This window comes from Patagioenas fasciata, chromosome 27 (assembly GCF_037038585.1).
Source record: "Patagioenas fasciata isolate bPatFas1 chromosome 27, bPatFas1.hap1, whole genome shotgun sequence".
Taxonomy (NCBI): Eukaryota; Metazoa; Chordata; class Aves; order Columbiformes; family Columbidae; genus Patagioenas; species Patagioenas fasciata.
Genome location: NC_092546.1, coordinates 2,615,616 through 2,628,696, shown reverse-complemented (window position 1 = coordinate 2,628,696; position 13,081 = coordinate 2,615,616). Strand labels below are relative to the sequence as shown.

The window sequence follows — 13,081 nt, the reverse complement described above, 5'->3', positions numbered from 1 at the left end:
GCAAAGAACAGAGAAAGACGGGGCCCGGTGGAAGAGCTTGAGTTTTACTTTCTACTTTATAAGCCATTCATACAAGGCTTTTAAATTATCTGTGCTAATCAAGAATAATTCATATTCAAATCTTTTTAAACAGCCCTCCTCCTGTGCTGATTGCATTACTCATTAAGCAGTGATGATTGTGGAAAGTGAGTCACAATTCTTTTAATCTCGCAGACAGCTTTCTGTTCCTTGCCGCTCCTTTCTCAATGTTTTTCACGTATTTTTGCGGTAATGTTGGCAATGTAGATGTTGTTCTCAGATAAGGTTTTAAGTTTTGTGTTTGGAAATGAAAAATAACGAGAGCACATACTGCTTTTAGAGGTATAAGAGTATCATTTAAAAACATCTTAATTTTAGACTAATTAAATGTCATCTATTTTTTTTCCTCTAAGCTTTGGAGCAGCCTGGGGAGTTTGTGGGAACAAATACCTGGGAAACCGATGGAGCCGTTGATACCGAAATTCAAATCCAGCGCAAACAAAGTAATTAAAGCCCGTGTGTTTCGCGCACAAGGGAGGAGAGCGAGGATTGTGTGAAAAGTCATGCTGTGCGATATGTAGGTGTGTGAGGCTGGGATATGGGATGCCTCCCTCAAATCCATGCAAACAAATCATCCCAGCTGCTAGAAAAGCGCTTTCCTAATCTGCGATGGCAATTGAGATGATCCAATTCCACTTGGATGGTTTATTTTTGCCGGATCTGTGGCAGAGAAGTCAAACGCATCTTCGTGTAGGTGAATGCTCAGGGTTGCTGGTGTCATGGGTTGGAAGGCGCATCTTTGGGGAAATGACCCATTTGTGGGAGAGATAAGGGTAAGGATGATGGAGCGCTTGACTCATTGTAGGGGTTGGCTGTACAAATTAGGGCTTTGGACTGCAGGGATGTAGGAATTCTACATGCAATGGGGATTAAAAGCTGCAATAAACAGCAAAATTAAGGCCAGAGGCGGCAGGGTAGGAGAGGAAGAGCTGTCCTGGAAGGGAACAGAAAGGCTTGTGAAGGTCTTAGAGGACAGAATAGGAGAGACCAGAACCATGCGATGATTTAGGAATATTTATGCTTTGAAAGGGCTGAAGAACCAGGTAACGAAGAATCAGATAATGAGGCTTTCTTGAGAGCTGTGCGGTATTTTAACGTGACCTCAGTATGACTTGGAAACCTACTACCGGCTTTTTATATATCCCAGTTTTTAAGTTAGAGTTAAGATTTTTGAGGCCTTGTATGTAATTATTGTGTAACAGGGATAGTGATCATCAGCTGAAATCCCAAGTGTGAAATGGGTTAATCCCAAGAACAAATCCAGGCTGGGTGGAGAATGGATTGAGAGAAGCCCTGAGGAGAAAGACTTGGGGATGTTGGTAGATGAGAAGCTGAACGTGACTTGGCAACATGTGATGGCAGCTCAAAAAGCTGATCACATCCTGGGCTGCATCCCCAGCCCCGTGGGCAGCAGGTTTGGGGGATCCTGCCCCTCTGCCCCGCTCTGTGAGACCCCCCTGCAGTGCTGGTCCAGCTCTGGGTCCTCAGCACAGGACACACAGGGAGCTGCTGGAGAGGGGCCAGAGGAGCCCCAGGAATGATCCGAGGCTGGAACAGCTCTGCTGGGAGGACAGGCTGAGAGAGTTGGGGTGTTCAGCTGCAGAAACTCTGGGGAGACCTTAGTGTGGCCTTTCTGGACTTAAAAGGGGTTGATAAGAAAGGTGGGACAGACTTTTGAGCAGGGCCTGTTGTGATAGGACAAGGGGTGATGGATATAAACTAAAGGAGGGAGATTCAGGCTGGACATGAGGAAGAAATTGTTGGCCCTGAGGGTGGGGAGAGCCTGGCCCAGGTTGGGCAGAGAGGTGGTGGCTGAACCATCCCTGGAGACATCCCAGGCCAGGCTGGACGGGGCTCTGAGCAACCTGAGCTGGTGAAGATGTCCCTGTCATGGCAGGGGTGGTGGGACTAGATGAGCTTTAAGGTCCCTTCAACCCAAGTCATCTGTGATTCTATGACAATCTCAGTTGACAGCAGGGGTATGTCTTGTATCAAAAGGTCCAGGCAAATATTTTCTGTTTCTCCAGCATCTGAACCTCTGTGCACAGGTTGTAGGGCCAGAACTGGCCTCTGGGAGAGTTTTCAGGATCTAACAAAGTTATTGCCGCTCATGCTTAAAGTTTTCAGGTTTGTTCAGTGTGTATTCTCACAGTGTGTGATTCCTTTTTGTCCCCTTCTTCTTCCAAAATCTGTGGAAATGCTTCAATGGTGTACAAACTGCTTGTTGGTAGTGTCTTTGGGGATAAACAGCATTTCTACTTAGAGACTTTTGGCAGTTTTCCCAACTCGTAGCTCAGTTTGAAAGAGAAAGTCTCACTGACGCTGCCTGACTCTTGCTGCTTTCGGTACCGATGAATTCGGAGGAAGGAGAGCTGAGCGGTTCAGCTGGAAGTTCCCTCCCTCTTGATTTGTTTGTCTGATTTTCCAGCCTGAATTCTTGACTCACTGTGTGGCCTGGGGCCAGTAACTGGATTTTCTCCCCCAGCTCTATCAAGTGGTGTTTGCTGTTTCTGCAGCGAGGCTGGAGGAGATTGCGAGCAGTAGAAGAATGAGGAAAAAGTCCAAAGAAATTGCTGAGTAGCTCGTTTGGATTTTATAGGTGCCTCCTTCTTGCATTTTACATTTGTACTCTTTCAAGAAACACAGTAGATCTGGGAATATGTGTCCTTATGTATTTAGTGGAGATGTTCTGGTATTTGGATGGCTCAGTTGCTGCCCTTGGACACTGGTCAGGTTGGATGTTTGTACTAAGATGCAGCATGGTCTGTAGTTTTTTACACAGCAACAGCAGAACATGGAGTTCTTGTCTCTTATCAAAACCATCAGCTTGTGGTCTCCAGTGGTTTTGTTGTTGGAATTTTTTGTTTGTTTGTAGAGGTAGCGTTCGGTAGCAGAAAACTGAATGTTCCCAAGTGTCAGGGAAAGGTTTCTATTACCTCACCCTGCCCTGGAAGTAATAAAGGAATGTAACCTCATTAACAGCGCAGCCATGGGGTGACTGCCGGACAGAGCCTGCAAAGGTCTTGTGCTTTTGTCTCTGCTGCTTTTTGCACCGGTAACGTAACACAACACCCCATTTTTGGGACTAGTTTGGCAACAGGTGCTGCAGTTCAACCCAGGTTTCTTCAGCCATAGTAGGGAAACATCTCCAGGTTCCTGGAGGAGGAATATGGCAGCAACAGCCACAGTATTTCCAGATGTGCATGTAAGTTCACGGGTTTTTGTTAAATTTCAGGAGAGTAGGTTTGGGATCTGCTTGGTGGAACCCCATGGAAGACTGTCCTGGCAGGTAGAGGAGCCCAGGGAGCTGGTTGATGTTCCAGGACATCATCCAAACGCGTGCCTGAAGGCAAATAGGGAAGTAGGAGACCAGCAGGGATGAACGTGGAACTGTGGATCGAGCTCCAACATGGGATGGAAGTATCAGGAAGGTGGGGATGGTTGGCCAGGAGGAACACAGGAGTGTCTGAGCGTAGGAAACGCAAAGCTCCGCTGGAGTGAGGGGTGTGAAGGGCAACCAGAAGAGCTTCTGTAAGTGCATCAGAAGGCTGTGCTGCCATCCAGAGACCTGCATAGGCTGGAGAGCTGGGCGAAGAAAAATTTAATGAAATAGAACAAGGGCAGGTGTAGAGTCTTGAATCTGGGCAGGAACAACCCCAGGTTCCAATATAAGTTGGGGAATGGCCTGTTGGAGAGCAGTGTAGGGGAAAGGGACCTGGGGGTCCTGGGGACAGCAGGGTGACCATGAGCCAGCACTGGGCCCTTGTGGCCAGGAAGCCAATGGTACCTGGGGTGGGTTAGAAGGGGGTGGTCAGTAGGTCAGAGAGGTTCTCCTGCCCCTCTGCTCTGCCCTGGGGAGACCACACCTGGAATCTTGTGTCCAGTTGTGGCCCCTCAGTTCCAGAAGGACAGGGAACTGCTGGAGAGAGTCCAGCGCAGCCACCAAGATGCTGAAGGGAGTGGAGCATCTCCCGTGTGAGGAAAGGCTGAGGGAGCTGGGGCTCTGGAGCTGGACAAGAGGAGACTGAGGGGGGACTCATTCCTGGGGATCAATATGGAAAGGGGCAGTGTCAGGAGGATGGAGCCAGGCTCTTCTGGGTGACACACAGTGACAGGACAAGGGGCAATGGGTGCAAACTGGAACACAGGAGGTTCCACTTAAATCTGAGAAGAAACTTGTTTGGGGTGAGGGTGGCAGAGCCTGGCCCAGGCTGCCCAGGGAGGTTGTGGAGTCTCCTTCTCTGCAGACATTCAAACCCGCCTGGACACCTTCCTGTGGAACCTCAGCTGGGTGTTCCTGCTCGATATGGGGATTGCACTGGATGAGCTTTCCAGGGCCCTTCCAACCCTGGACATTCTGGGATCAGCAGCAAGAGGAACACTGAGAAAAATTTGGGCCCACTGCTCTGTGTACCTGCTGACTAAAGACACGGCAAAGCCGGCCGTACTCAGTGCCTTTTCTGCCCTTGTGTTTTAACTGGTTGAACCAGTACTTGTTTTTTGCTGGGCAAAGCCTATGAGAAGAGCTGTGTGATTTGCATCCTGACGTGGGTGAGTGTCAGCAGCCCAGAGCCCGCACTGGCGGCAGTCGGAGCAACCTGGCAACGTGGGAGCGGGCAAGTGGAGCACAAGGTATGGATGTTAGTAAGTCATTTATGCTGGGTAAGGAAGATGTGTGCTGGAGATCTAGGTAAGCAAGCTTGCTTGATGGACTTTGATTTGCAACTTCTAATGTTTGTTTGGGTATTTTATGCTTTTTGTGCCGTGACGGGGTCTCCCAAAAGAAGGTGCGTATGAGATTTGTTGCCTTTGAACAGAGCGTGACCAAAGTTTGAAACAGGGTTAATGTTGGTTCCCAGACTTCTCAGCTTTTCATTAAGGCAGAACAACCCAGCTCTCTTGGTGAGCTAAAAATAAGATGTTTTCTTATTGCGTTGTAGACTCAAATTTTGCCTTTCTGCTTTTAAAGTGAAGAATTGAGCTGCTCTTGGAGCAGCAGTGCAAGCGAGCACATGCGTTCCTCAAAGAAGTTGAAGAATTGCAAAGTGAATTTAGTCCTCGGTGGGCAGCAGATGTGAAATAATTTGGTAGGAAATGTTGGCTGGTAGATCTCATGAGGACAACAGGCGGCACCTGGAGTATTGTGTTCAGTTCTGGGCCCCTCAGCTCAGGAAAGAGATTGAAGTGCTGGAGCGGGTCCAGAGAAGAGCAACAAGACTGGGGAAGGGACTTGAACACAAGCCCTATGGGGAGAGGCTGAGGGAGCTGGGCTTGTTCAGTCTGGAGCAGAGGAGGCTTAGAGCTGAGCTCAGCACTCTCTAGAACGACCTGAAGGGCAGTTCTAGCCAGGGGGGATTGGGCTCTTCTCCCAGGCACTCAGCAGTAGGACAAGGGGGCATGGGCTTCAACTCTGCCAGGGGAAATTGAGGCTGGAGATGAGAAAGCAATTCTGTGCAGAGAGAGTGGTCAGCATTGGAATGGCTGCCCAGGGAGGTGCTGGACTCACCGGCCCTGGGGGTTTTGAAACTGAGATTGGCCATGGCACTTAGTGCCATGATCTGGTCAATGGGCTGGAGTTGGACCAAGGCTTGGACTGGATGATCTCTGAGCTCTTTTCCAACCCAGTCCATTCTGTGATCTGAAAGCCAGAAAGTTGAGGATCGTTGGTGAACAAACAAAACTGCACAAATAACTTCAAATTTTCAACCGGCTTCTGAAGGATGTAGAGAACAAAGTCTGGGCGAGGAGAGGGAACCGCAGAATGTTGTGTTGGCGATTACAAAGGAAAGGAGATTGTGGGTGTGTTTCTTTCACTCCTGTTCAGAGCTGAAAACAATTCTTATTTCATGTGAAAACAAAGGGGAGATCCTGCTGGAAGTTGTGGTTTTAGGAGAAGGACAAGGGCATTGAGAAAAATAAGAGAAAGAGGTGAGAAAGGTAGGGAATAGAGGAGAAATAAAGCAGAACTGGCTGCGGATAAAGAGATTCATATTCGGGATTTGTACCAGAATGTGGCCATGTGGTTGGAGATTCTGCATCAGTTAAGGCCGGAGCAAGCGGGTTTAAAATCATCTCTAAAAGGAGTTTAAAGAAATGGAGGTGTAGGGGGTGCTGGGTTTTGTAGGGAAGTGACGGTCAATAGGCGGCAGCTCATGGACTGCAGCTATAAGGAAACATTTAATGGTTTTTTTTCCCTTTTTTGGCCATTGATGGACATTCTTAGGAAATGTTCTCAACTGATATAATTCAGGTGAGTCCCACCCATGGTTAAATTTGCTTGATGATTAAAAAAACCTTAAAATGGTGAAGAAGCAACAGGAGGATGGGGAAGAGGAGGCTGTTGGGCAGGGGCGATGTTGTCAGAGATAAGGGGACGTGAGCGAGCGGGTGACGCCAGGGTGGCGAACGGGACCAGGAAGTGGAAATGAACATATCAAAGCTCAAGTGGAACTTGAAAAGGTTCGCGTTTTCCCTTCAGGGGGGAGACTGGAACCAGCTGATTCATCCCCGTCTCAGCGTGCTGACAATAATGGCACATGTCATTAATTTGGGTGCAAAGGGTTTTTTTAATCTATAAATTTTAGCCAATCTTTAGTGACAATACTCCTAATATGTTAGAAAAAATACATGAAGGAAAATCTATAGTTGCAGTATCGTGATCTTTAGTGTGAAGGGTTTTTTAAAAACAAAGCACTGGAAACTGAGATTAAGAGATTAAATATAATACGGGTGTTTAAAAAATAGCCCGTGTCACGTTAATCTGAGCTTTCTCAGTTAAAATTATTTACTGTGCATAGGAAAGGTGCAGTAAAATTCACGTCTGAGCTTCTCTCATGCAGCTGCAACAGGTACTTGTAGCTGAAGTGGAAAAGATCAGGGTATGGGAAACATCAAATAGGTAAGAAAGTGCCTATTTACCCACGGAATTCTTGAATAATTGAATTGCTATGCAAAATCAGTTAAAGGTTCGCATGCATAATATGTAGTGGTAACCCAAATTCAGTATGGACCAAAGCAGGGCTAGAACACAATGACTCTTCAATTTGAAAGGGTAAGGAACCCTTATAAACACGCAGAGGACTCTGTTTCTTGACCCCAACTGCTTCACAGAAATATAGGACAAGCATTTTGATCTCCAAAGACGCTTCTTTGGTTTTAATTATTTCAGCCATAGCCCCATGGAGAAAATAAAGCAGCTCGCATGGAGCAGCAGTGCGACTGCCTCCTCACAGCGCTGTGCTGCCACATTCATTAATCATTTCCCCCGTGGCACTGGAGGTTAATTAACCCTGGGAAAACTGGCTGCACCGGGAAGGTCTCTGCAGGAATAGCTGTGCTGGTTCTGGAGCGAGGTCATTAGCGTGGTGCTGCAGGTAAGTTAATGAGACCTGGCAGAGCTAACGAACTTGCCCCAGAGGCACCGTGGGGATGTTTGTACCCCCGGCACCCTCAAACCCATGTAATCCACTGGCAGACGATGGACCGTCTCTGGTGTAATTAAGAACTGGAAAAACCTTGGTAGCCAGAGTGAGAGGAGTGAGCTGACCTCGAACAGCACAGCGACCAACAGCAGAAATCGCTATTAAAAAATGCGGGTGTTGATGCTCGATACTCAGAGATCCTGTTCGGAAACAGCATCTAGTCAGAAACAGGAACGTGCAAGGGAAGGTTTTGCATTTCTCTGGCTATACCTACTTGTATTTGCCCTATACAACACAGGATTAGAAGCATCAGGCTTGTTCAGCGTAGACAATGATCCATGAGAGAGAATGTTGTTCTATAAACAGTAAGAACAACGGGTTTGTGGTGAATCCCAGTGTTAACGCGAAAACAAGTGGCATTAAAATTCTTTATCGTGGTTATCTCGCACCCACCAGAGGGTTTAGGAACCACTTTCTGATCCACTGAGGCACCTCTAATTCAGATTGGTACCTTACTAAAGGGATTATTTTTGCCTGTTGTAGCAAAATGCTGAAAGTGTCCCAGTGAGTTCTTGGCTCTTCCTAAAATGAATGAGTTCATGAGGTAGAGGGGAAGAGGAAACAACTTGGCGAGTTCTATGTTGGAATTTGGAAATAAGTTAGAATTTCAGTGCTATTTCGTTCAGAATTCCGACAGCAAAGACCAGAGGTTGTGTTACCAGGATCTGCTGCACTGAGGGTAAGGGGAGCAGGGGAGGGTGGGGAGAAGGAACAGCCAAGATTGGTCAAACAGCAAATGAAAAACTCCAGTGGAAGCTTTCAAAAAAACCAAAACCTTCATATATTTCTTTATAAATGTATAAAGGGTGAGTGCCAGGAGGATGGAGCCAGGCTCTTCTCGGTGACAACCAGTGACAGGACAAGGGGCAATGGGTGCAAACTGGAACACAGGAGGTTCCACTTAAATATGAGAAGAAACTTGTTTGGGGTGAGGGTGTCAGAGCCTGGCCCAGGCTGCCCAGGGAGGCTGTGGAGTCTCCTTCTCTGCAGACATTCAAACCCGCCTGGACCCCTTCCTGTGGAACCTCAGCTGGGTGTTCCTGCTCCATGGGGGGATTGCACTGGATGAGCTTTCCAGGTCCCTTCAACCCCTGACATTCTGGATTCTGTGGTTTTTACTTTAAAAGCAAATTGAAAACTCCATTGTAATTTTATCTTTTGTTATGGATCTTTGTATTATGTTAACAGTATAAGCAGTAGCAGTGGCTGATGCAGTCCTGTCTGGCGTACGCTCTCCAGTAGCTTTATCTCCTTTTATCCTCTGGCACCTCCCAGAGTCACACAGACCGGCCTGGCCCGGCCCTGCCCCGGGGGAAAGGCCCAGGCCCCTTCTGCAGCCTCAGGTCCTTACAAACACTCATAAGTATTTCTGTCTCATTTATCCTCCATCCTCATCTCCTCTGTTCACATAATAAATTTACATGAGTATTTTTGTCCCTATACATTAATGTTCAGTTTGGGAATAGATTCTGAAAGCAAAGCAGCAGAATAACTCTTTGAAGATGTAAACAGTGGTTATGTTTTCAGGGTAACAGAATCACACAGAATCCCAGAATGTCAGGGGTTGAAGGGCCCTGGAAAGCTCATCCAGTGCAATCCCCCATGGAGCAGGAACACCCAGCTGAGGTTCCACAGGAAGGTGTCCAGGCGGGTTTGAATGTCTGCAGAGAAGGAGACTCCACAGCCTCCCTGGGCAGCCTGGGCCAGGCTCTGACACCCTCACCCCCAACAAATTTCTTCTCAAATTTCAGTGGGAACCTCCTGTGTTCCAGTTTGTACCCATTGCCCCTTGTCCTGTCACTGGTTGTCACCCAGAAGAGCCTGGCTCCATCCTCCTGACACTGCCCCTTTCCATATTGATCCCCAGGAATGAGTCCCCCCTCAGTCTCCTCTTGTCCAGCTCCAGAGCCCCAGCTCCCTCAGCCTTTCCTCACACGGGAGATGCTCCACTCCCTTCAGCATCTTGGTGGCTGCGCTGGACTCTCTCCAGCAGTTCCCTGTCCTTCTGGAGCTGAGGGGCCACAACTGGACACTGTATTCCAGGTACTTAGCCATTTACCTGCAAAACAAGGCGTTCCCTTTCTCACTGGATACTGTGCTGCTTCTGTAACTGTTCTGCTCTGAAGGTGAAATTGTGTGTCACGATGTCCTGAGGGGTTTGGGGACAGCAGCGTTCTGGTCTCTGGCCCAGGCAGTGCAGCCACGTTCCTGCTGGCCAGCACAGCCATTTTTCTTCCATTCTTCCCTCCTTTCAGCTTTAAGGATTCAGATAAAACCACCCAGTTAAAAAAAGTCAGGAAAGGTAAGATTTAGCGAAGTCAATGCAGTGGACAGGGCTGCACAAAGTCTGATTGAAAGTCAACTTAAAGGAGCTTTGTGGGATTATACAGGGTGTTCCCAAAAGATGGAACCATTTCAGAGCAGCAGTGATTTCAAATTGGCTCCAGCTTCTTGAAACACCCTGTGTATTGAGCGCCTGATTTTGTCACACTATGGGCTCCATAAGTGCTGAAGTGCTGCCTGTCCCATGGCACAGCTGTGCCACTTCTCAGAATATTTCTTCTTTATTTCTTCCTTATGTGTGTTTTCTACAACACAAACTTAGCGCTGTTCTTCCAGCATTTAGTGTTTCGCTGGCTGTTGGTGCAGTCCTGTCGCTGATCAGTTTGGTGTCAGGTACGGGAGGGTGTTTTGCAATGTTGGGGTTTTTTTGGTTGTTCTTGCTGAACCCTGTGAGCGGCCGTCTCTGTTACACCTGTATTCAGAGCTGCAGGGCTTTGTCCTGTATGTTATTACAAAATTATAATAGCGTGGGGTGCTCTGTGAGGCGTAAGGAACTTTTGAGCGAGAAATGGGCCTGCTTGTGCTTTTCCATGGATGCTCAAAGGGCATTTTTGACACATTTGTCTTCAGCTTCAGAACTTGGCCCATGTAAATTGCAAAAGATAATTATGTTGCTTCCTACTGTCTGCTTTCCTGTATGTTTGCGACCTGTAAAGATATCTAGAGATAAAGAAATCTTCCAGGAAGGTGATCCTGACTATGTATGGTTTGCACATGAGAATAGATTAGATAATGGCCGTTTACTTCCGTAGCACTTTGAATTGAAGAATATTTCCCCTAAGCAAACTGGAAGACTTATTTGCTGTAGTTGCCACTGAGCTGCTGTCCTTTCCCTAGCACAGGTTGCATCTTTTTGTGTTCCTGCCAGAGATACTGAGTTCTGGATGGCAAATCCTGGTTTGTGTCATTGCAAAGGGGGCTCCTGTGGTGGATTTCACTGCTGTCCAGTATAAGTTGGGGAATGGCCTGTTGGAGAGCAGTGTAGGGGAAAGGGAGCTGGGGGTCCTGGGGACAGCAGGGTGACCATGAGCCAGCACTGGGCCCTTGTGGCCAGGAAGCCAATGGTGCCTGGGGTGGGTTAGAAGGGGGTGGTCAGTAGGTCAGAGAGGTTCTCCTGCCCCTCTGCTCTGCCCTGGGGAGACCACACCTGGAATCTTGTGTCCAGTTGTGGCCCCTCAGCTCCAGAAGGACAGGGAACTGCTGGAGAGAGTCCAGCGCAGCCACCAAGATGCTGGAGGGAGTGGAGCATCTCCCGTGTGAGGAAAGGCTGAGGGAGCTGGGGCTCTGGAGCTGGACAAGAGGAGACTGAGGGGGGACTCATTCCTGGGGATCAACATGGAAAGGAGCAGTGTCAGGAGGATGGAGCCAGGCTCTTCTGGGTGACAACCAGTGACAGGACAAGGGGCAATGGGTGCAAACTGGAACACAGGAGGTTCCACTTAAATATGAGAAGAAACTTGTTTGGGGTGAGGGTGTCAGAGCCTGGCCCAGGCTGCCCAGGGGGGTTGTGGAGTCTCCTTCTCTGCAGACATTCAAACCCGCCTGGACCCCTTCCTGTGGAACCTCAGCTGGGTGTTCCTGCTCCATGGGGGGATTGCACTGGATGAGCTTTCCAGGGCCCTTCAACCCCTGACATTCTGGGATTCTGTGATTCTGTCCCCATGGTGGGGGAATCCTCTGGAACTGATAAATGTTTTCTGAAGGATGGACAAGGTGTAATTTCTCTCTGTAGCTCTCCTCGGTATTCCTGATGTCCTGCTGCTTTTCCCAACTAGAGCTGAGATTTCTAACAGCTGAGAAGGTTTCCCAGCACTTTGGAGGTTGGTGTCTTTCAAGCTTTGTGAAGCTCTTTGTAATTCAGACACCTCGCTTGGGTTATCTGACTTTTCTGAGCTGGTATCCAGTCCCTGTCTTTTTTGGAACCCTGTTCATGGTGCCTGTGTTGAGTTCATCATAGGCTAGGCCTATATGTATACAATTTGCTTCTACATATACACTTTCTGCCCGATAACTGTGCAGTTTTGGGCAGAACCCTGTGTTCACGCAGCCTGCGGAGGAGTCGGGGATGCCCTGAAAACGTTGTTCACTGAAGCTCTGAGGTTCACCGGCCTGTCCCATGGGTTATGTCTGTCACCCAAATAGAGTTACGCTGGTTAATAGTGCATTTATTGAGTAGTCTGAAAATAATTCTCTAGCGTGGGTCCGTGTGCCTCGGCTGCCTGCTCTCCTGTGGTCCCAGCTTCAGGTGCCTTTGCTGAATGACCAAAGACGAGACCAAAGGGACCTGGTTTTAACCAGAGGACAAGGGGACAGACAGCGGGCAGCAGCCGTTCCCACCTCCAGACAGCCTCCATGGGGGAATTCAGGTTGTACCGTAGGCCCCAAAGAGCTGTGGAGACTCGAGATTTGGCCGGCAACTTAGAAATCGTTGCATCATGATTGTCAGGCTCTTAACACAGAAACCAAAGAGTCTATGAAGTCTGTTTATCTTTGATGTGCCGATGGGTTTTGTCCAGACGTTGCGCTGGAAGTAGAGGAAGGAGAGCTGGCGGAAGGAATGGGGAACAAGCACAGGTGGGAGCAAAACCGCAGTTTCCAGAGTCCCAGGAGCTGCACCAGAAAGAAGATGCTGTGATTATTGTCAAACCGAAGGCTGGTAAAAGACATGGGTGTTCTTTTCGGTCCTCGTAAAGTTGGATATTAGCCCTACTGCCGCCTCTTCTGGTTGTAGTTCTGCAGCGTAGCAGGCTCCTGATTTTTAGGAGGTGTTTTTCTGTTGTGGGTTTTGGTATTGAAAGCTGCAGTCGGGGAATACAGGAGGAGGAGGATAATGCGTTTTCAGTAAGAGGGTCTTCCTTTTGCTTTGGGAAAAAGGGAAAGTGTTTTCCTGCTTTGTGTATCTTATATGATCAGGAAGTTTGCATCCTTTTGATATCAGTTACATCTCTATTTGTAATCAGCTTTGTCATACTGAATTGTCTGTGCGTGTTCCAGGAGAAATCAGAGTTATATTTGAAGAAATAGGGTCCTGTTCTTCTCTGTTGTAGTCAGATCAAAAGACACCTTGAGATGAATAACAAAGTCCAAACCAAGAAGAGACGCTATCCCTCAGACTCTGCGAAATCCTGGAACGAGGCAGATCTTCAGTTTCACTACCAAATAACCTGCTTCTGGGTTAC

At 48.1% G+C, this 13,081-nt stretch overlaps 2 protein-coding genes across 5 annotated transcripts in view; both read left to right on the top strand.

Moving 5' to 3' along the window:
* CERS4 (ceramide synthase 4) overlaps positions 1 to 13,081 on the top strand; it is a 50,538-nt gene that overhangs the window by 12,591 nt on the left and 24,866 nt on the right. The window lies entirely within an intron of this gene.
* Positions 4,020 to 13,081, top strand: part of LOC136113159 (uncharacterized) — a 194,843-nt gene continuing 185,781 nt past the window's right edge. The window contains exon 1 of the mRNA XM_071799480.1: positions 4,020 to 4,710. The gene's annotated coding sequence lies outside the window, so the exon portion shown is untranslated. The remainder of the gene's footprint in view (positions 4,711 to 13,081) is intronic.